General features: G+C 33.8%; 1 long non-coding RNA gene across 1 annotated transcript; it reads right to left on the minus strand.

Annotated features, from left to right (window-relative positions):
- Nucleotides 1-258: 258 nt before the first annotated feature.
- LOC132284801 (uncharacterized) lies at nucleotides 259-5,648 on the minus strand. Its single transcript, XR_009472372.1, has 2 exons — nucleotides 5,144-5,648; nucleotides 259-455 (listed from the first exon to the last, which is right to left on the minus strand). It is a non-coding gene; the product is annotated as an uncharacterized LOC132284801 (long non-coding RNA).
- Nucleotides 5,649-6,450: the final 802 nt, after the last annotated feature.

Genomic DNA, 6,450 nt, shown 5'->3' on the forward strand with positions numbered 1-6,450 from the left:
TGTGGCTCGAAACCAAAAAAAGGCTACTGGAATTGGACTTTTACTGTTTAATTGAAATTCAAAAGCCATCAGTCGACCGAAACAAGCTACCAGTCGACCGAAACAGGTTGAAAATGCAAAAATGAACCTGTTATGCACCAAAAATGAAAAGAAGTCCCTAAGGCTCAATCGGATCCCCCCTTGCATGTTCAAATTGAATTGTATGCAAGTGTGTGATGATGTGAACATACACGTAAGTGTAAAATGACATTTTAAACATGGTGAAATAGCCTATGGCCTTATTACAATTCATTTACATCATTTAACATGTCAAATCTCCAAGTTAGAAAAATTACATTTCATAGACAAAACTTAAACATGCTAACACTTGCATGTAAACAAGAATGCTTCTAAAAAAACTTCCATTCTGCAATTCGCCCAAAACAAGTGCAAATCTCCAATCTTGTATCATGTTCCTAAAATATGCCCCAGTAACTTTAGGGTGAGCAACATAAAGCTACTTGTATGAAATGAGCATGCATCGACCTAACGTTTTACATGTTTGCATGATTTAAACATCGTGGTTTTTTCCACCTAGCGTCTATGTCAAAGGTGAGACTCAGAGAGCATCCTAAGCTGCCTAAGATCATTTCTAGCATAAAACACATCATTCATGCAATTCAAACAACATAGAATCATGCTATACAAAGCAACAAAATATAGATTCTCAAAGTCATCAACTTGAAATCTAAAATGTGTAAACAACTAATTAAACCATTTAGCATAATTGGAATTTCTAGTACCACACGTCAAGACATAGATTCTCAAGGTAATTAACTTGAAATCTAAAACTGTGTAAACAACTAAAGTGGGTCATGCCACCTAACGTCTATGTTCCAAATGAATCTATAGGATCATTCCTAAGTCACATTTAAATAATATAACATAGATGTACTTAGCAACATCAAAATTTATAATAATTCATTAAAAATCATAAAACATGAATATACTTAACAACATTAAATCACCAATAACCAAAACCACAAGTCACAATTAGGCATTGGTTGTCAACTTGGAATTAAATGCGAAAACAAATAGTTGAAGACTTCGACATCATGTCTCGGACTAAACCAAGAACAAAATGGTTATTCCGGACATTAACCCGCTGGGAAGACCACCCTAGTGCGCACTATCTCAATGGGGAGAACTCATACCTCCGACACTAGAGCCAAACTCTAGCCATATCACAGTAACAATGTCCCAAGACTCCAAAATAAATAAGTTAACAACTTATATACGAAATATATATATAGCACGAAACTACATTCCATGCACAAGTAGGTTGAAACCACACAATACATGCTCTAAATCCATAACTACTATAGGATGACAATGTCGAATCTTCAGAGCGCGATTCGTTACGCGCTATAATAACATCACATGTCGAATTTTCAGTATGCGATTCGTTACACGCTATAACAATATAATTCAATATTGAAAGCATAACTTATAAATCCATTACAAGTCTAAAATCATGCTTCAAACATACTACCAATGTTATATACACGATTAAATCTTCATCGCAATAGAAACGAAAATTAATCACATAACCTAATTAATTTCTCTAAGTTTCAAGTCTCGATTTAATGATCCTTAATTAACACATGTTATATAACATAGTATGTTCATTACATATACCACATGAAAAACTTAATTAGGCCATTAAAGCAATAGGATGGAATTTAATTAAATCATGATAATTAAACTCCTAGATTGTAAAACGACATCAAATGGTCCCAATTTAACTTATGCTAGTGAGCAAGTCCTAGTCATCGCAAATATCAAGTTAAAAATTCAATTTAAGCCAATGGACCCATAAAATAGATTTTAATTAATTCATTTAATTAAAATCTCTAGAATTTCATACTCATCCAAATGATCTCAAATTAAAGTATGTTAAACAACATGCCATGACTTAATTTAAAAACATATCATAAGTTAATTTCATGCAAGGTACAGTTATGAGAATTAAACTTTCACCAAAGATAATTATTAAATAAAAATTTCAATTCTTATTCAATTAATTTCAATTTAATATATGTTAACAAACATATCAAATCCAAACTTTTTGGCATGCCACAATTTATTTCTAAGTTATACATCATCATGAGAATTAAATCCTAACCAAAGAAATTAATTAAATTAAATTCTAGGACTTAAACAAAAGCATGCATACAAGTTGTATAATCATGGAAAACACTCCATACAACACATATAAAATCCTAAAGCATCCCCTACCTCGATTTGAGGTGAAAATCTCAATTCCCCACCGAAAGAAAAGTACTCTGAATCCAACGATACCGTGGGGTTTTGTCGGAGACAACACGATGAACAAGAATCCCCAAAAAGCCCCATGAAAATCACAACTTGACTTCAAACCCAAACTCGAAAAATGGTCAGAAATGAGTTCTAATAAGGGTGAAAGATAGAGCACAACGAGGGGAACAATAAATGTTAAGGCCGAAGACTTTTCACTTAGGAAAAGTGGATCAAAGGAGGGGAGAGAAAGTGGCAGCTCCATGGGCATCCATGGCTGCTGGCCGAGAGAGGAAGAAGAAGAGAAAAATCTGATTTTTCTTCTTTAAGTCCCCTATTTAGAGAAAATCTCAAAAAGTGCCCCGAAAGGGTCCCGCCAGGTCGGAAAAAGTAGAATTTGAGCAGACACACTCAAACGGCAAAACTCCATGAACAAAAAAGATTCAAAATAAGAAAACATGAATAACGGAAGAGACGGCATTGAAAACTGAGTCCCGAGCAGAGAGATATGCCCCGAACAAGTTTGGCGCAAATTAGGTTCAGAAATTCTGAAACTGGAGAAAAATGACCAGAAGGAAATTCTAAGAGTGCACGACTCGACGAAATGTAAAAATGAATCCTGTACGAGGATCCAGGCTCCAGACGAGGTATTTTTGTAATAACTTTCGTTAATCGCACAATGGTCCTTCCAAAAAGTAAAAACTGCCCTAATGGCCCAGAATGAAAATATTTTTCAAAAATATTTTCTTAAAAACCCCTGAAATAAAATATCTTTAAAAGATATTTACGAAAAACACCCCAAGAAAAGAAAAGATTCTAAAAAACTATGCATCCATGCCCCTATGGACACCGGGAGCAACTAGAGTACTTTCTTACAAAAGTAAAGATACGTATTTCATGGAAACCACTTAGAATAAAGATATGTGAAGTTAAAAACCAACTCCGAATATAAGGAGTGAGGTTATACCAACAAAGTGACAAACGGGGAAAAGACAAAATAGGGAAAATGACGAAATAAGGAAGAAGACGAAAAGTGAAAATGTGAAAATGACTCAGTCCCAAAGGAAGTTGTCAATTCAAAGAAAAGAATCTCGGAAATCATTCCAGAACACTCGAGATGACACTAAGTGATGAGAAACCAAACTCAGAAAGGAAAGATCAACGGGAAAAAAAAAAATATCCGTAAAAATCTGAGCAAAGGGGAAGAAATAAAAATGACCGGGTCATTACACCATATCTTTTATTCTCTCTCTCTATTATAGTAATCACTTGTTAAAACCAATTGTCTTATTATAGTAGTAGTGATTTTTATAAATGTAAATTTGACTCTTTGATAATTCTTTCAAAAAAACTTTTCCTGAACCGCACATTTAAACATCTCATTTTGATTAAAGGAAAAAGGAACCCCACAAAGGGGCTTGATCACTAACTATATGTATGCTTAAATAAACACATATTGAAATACTAACCTTGCACAACCATTCCCATCTTTTATTTTCCAGCACAACCATGCTTGTCTCACTGTTGTACCTCACAAGAGTCTTAGATAATAGTTGTTTGCAATTTTTATACGATGCTCTCATGGTGTTGAATTTTTGTTTACATTGGTCCTTGGTGTACTTCATTCCAGTATCCATCATCATTCCATCCACAATATGTCTACACTCAAATGAATTAAAAGTGGTGATATGACAATTTCTTTTCCTAACTTGTTCCCTCCATCAAGAGAATGAATGTCTCTTGATGGGCATCACATCAAACTGTGCCACTGGTCTGTTCAATAACTACGTCCTCATCACATGATTCATTTGGATTAAGGTGTTGCTCAACTTTCTCATTGTTCATTGCCATCGGATTATTTTAAGTAAATTTCATAATTTAGTTCATTTATAAGCATAATGTAATATTGATTTCCATAACCATGAATGAAGCTAGATAATCCAAGTCTTTTAAAATTGACAGCCAGTTTAATATTTTTTAAGAAAATTAATGTACTGAGTCGATAATGAACAGTAGAAGTCAATCATATTGTGTAATGAACAGTATACCCACGTCAAGCAAGATATGAAACCGAAATAATAGACAACCAATGCCGAAATTTTTTAAAACATGAAACCGAAATAATTTCCAAGTTGCAGTCACAGCATGGAAATGTTCAAAAATCAGTGTAATGAACAACAAACCCGCATCAACCAAGACATAAAACCAAAATCGTAGCCAACAAATGCAGAAATTTTTTAAGAGATAAAATTGAAATCATTTCCCTGTTACAGTCATAGTAAAGAGATGTTTAAAAAATCATAGTGTAATTAACAACAAACCCACATTGAAAATTGAAAAGGAAATGGACACAACAATTCAATCAATTCTTGTAAGTTACTGTCTTGTAAGCCCTCAAATTTTTTTCTGAAACTAAAACATGAAACCAAAATCATAGACAAGCATCCCAGAAGTAACGAAACCGAACTAAGAATTTTTGTGAACTATATAGCAAAAAGAAATTAAAGACCCGTATCACAGAAGTAATTAATCCGAACTAAGAAATTTTGTGAATTATACATGAAACCTAAATTATAAACCCGTATCACAGAAGAAATGAAACCGAACTAAGAAATTTTGTAAACTATACATCAAAACAAAATCAGAGATTCGTATCATAGAAGTAATGAAACCAAACTCAGAAATTTTGTGAACTATATATCAAAATGAAATTAGAGACCTGTGTCACAGAAGTAGCAAATGAAGAATAAAAGTTCCTTTGCTCACAAATCTGAAAGAACAATAACAATACTTGGATCCGAACATCTCCAAATAATCTGAAAGAACAACAAGAAGAAATAAACCATACCTTACAAACTTTTCGCAACACAAAACTTGGATCCGAAGTCGCGAACGGAGAACTAGGGTTCCTTCACTTTTTCAATTGCCTCAAACAAGCTGTAAATTAGAGAAAAACGAGATGAAGCAGAAGAGACCTCTAGGGTTTTGTCATTCTCCTTTCAATTGTGTAACAGATGGTCAAAGAACATACACAAACGAGGGGAAAAGGAATGGTTTTGCAGAGTAAACGTTCAATCCATGGTGTAGTAACCACGAATTGGGATTTCTCTCTCTTCGCATTTCAATCGCCTAACAAAACTTGAAAGAACAGACACACCAAAGGAAAAACAAGAGGAAAATGTTCGATTCGTGGTTAGTACAACACGAACAAGGGTTTCATCAAAATCGCCTTTCGAATCACTTCATAGGAGCTGTATGAAAAGAGAGAAACAAGAGGCCAGAAATGAGGCTAGGGTTACAAATTATGCTTTTATACCTGATATGTCTGCTACAGTATTTGGTGTAAGTATGTATTTTGGTTTGGGCCGTGATATAGTCGCTACAGTGTCAATAACACCCAATATCACCAATTCAGTGATATAGGTTTTGGCCTAAATTTCATATCTATTTTGGTATTGTTTAATACCACATCAGCCCACCCCAAACATAATATGGGCCTAAAATACAAGACCAAAACACCCAAACCAATAACAAACACAATGCCAAACGAGCCCTTATCGTTTAAGCTTAAAATACTCCGTAATCATTATGTTATGTTATAGTATTATTTATTCATAAATAGAACCATTTTTAGATAAGGTAAAAACTACAGCTTATTTTAAAAATAATAAACTGAAAAATATGTATGTTAATTTTAAATTGTTTTTAAAAGATCTAACACAATATGTTGGAAATGGGGCGTATAAAACAGATACTTTGGATGAAATTTGGAGTAGATTCCACTAAGAATTTTTCACGGATCTATAGACAAACGCGCTCCTCTCCGCAAGGAGATGAACATGGTATATTTACTTTCTCAAATCCTTTTCCGAGTGAATGAGAAATTAGCTCCAAAGTGTGATGTTTGATAAGCCTAAATGGGTATGCAAAATGTGGGAAGTGCTTGTCCCACATGGAAAAAATGTTGAAACTAATTGAAGTTTAAATAAGTCGAGCTTGGGCTTAGGCTTGATTGTAAAGTTCGGTTATTCTTTTTACTAAACGGAATTTTGAATTGGGCTAGGCTTATTGAAATGGGTTTTATAAATAGGTGGTTGGTATTTGAATTTAAATTAAAAACCACTTTTTAGATTTTTCAAAAGCGTTGCACCTACC

This window comes from Cornus florida, unplaced genomic scaffold (genome assembly GCF_030987335.1).
Source record: "Cornus florida cultivar Cherokee Brave unplaced genomic scaffold, ASM3098733v1 CherokeeBrave_3.0.0_Hap2_Chr01, whole genome shotgun sequence".
NCBI lineage: Eukaryota > Viridiplantae > Streptophyta > Magnoliopsida > Cornales > Cornaceae > Cornus > Cornus florida.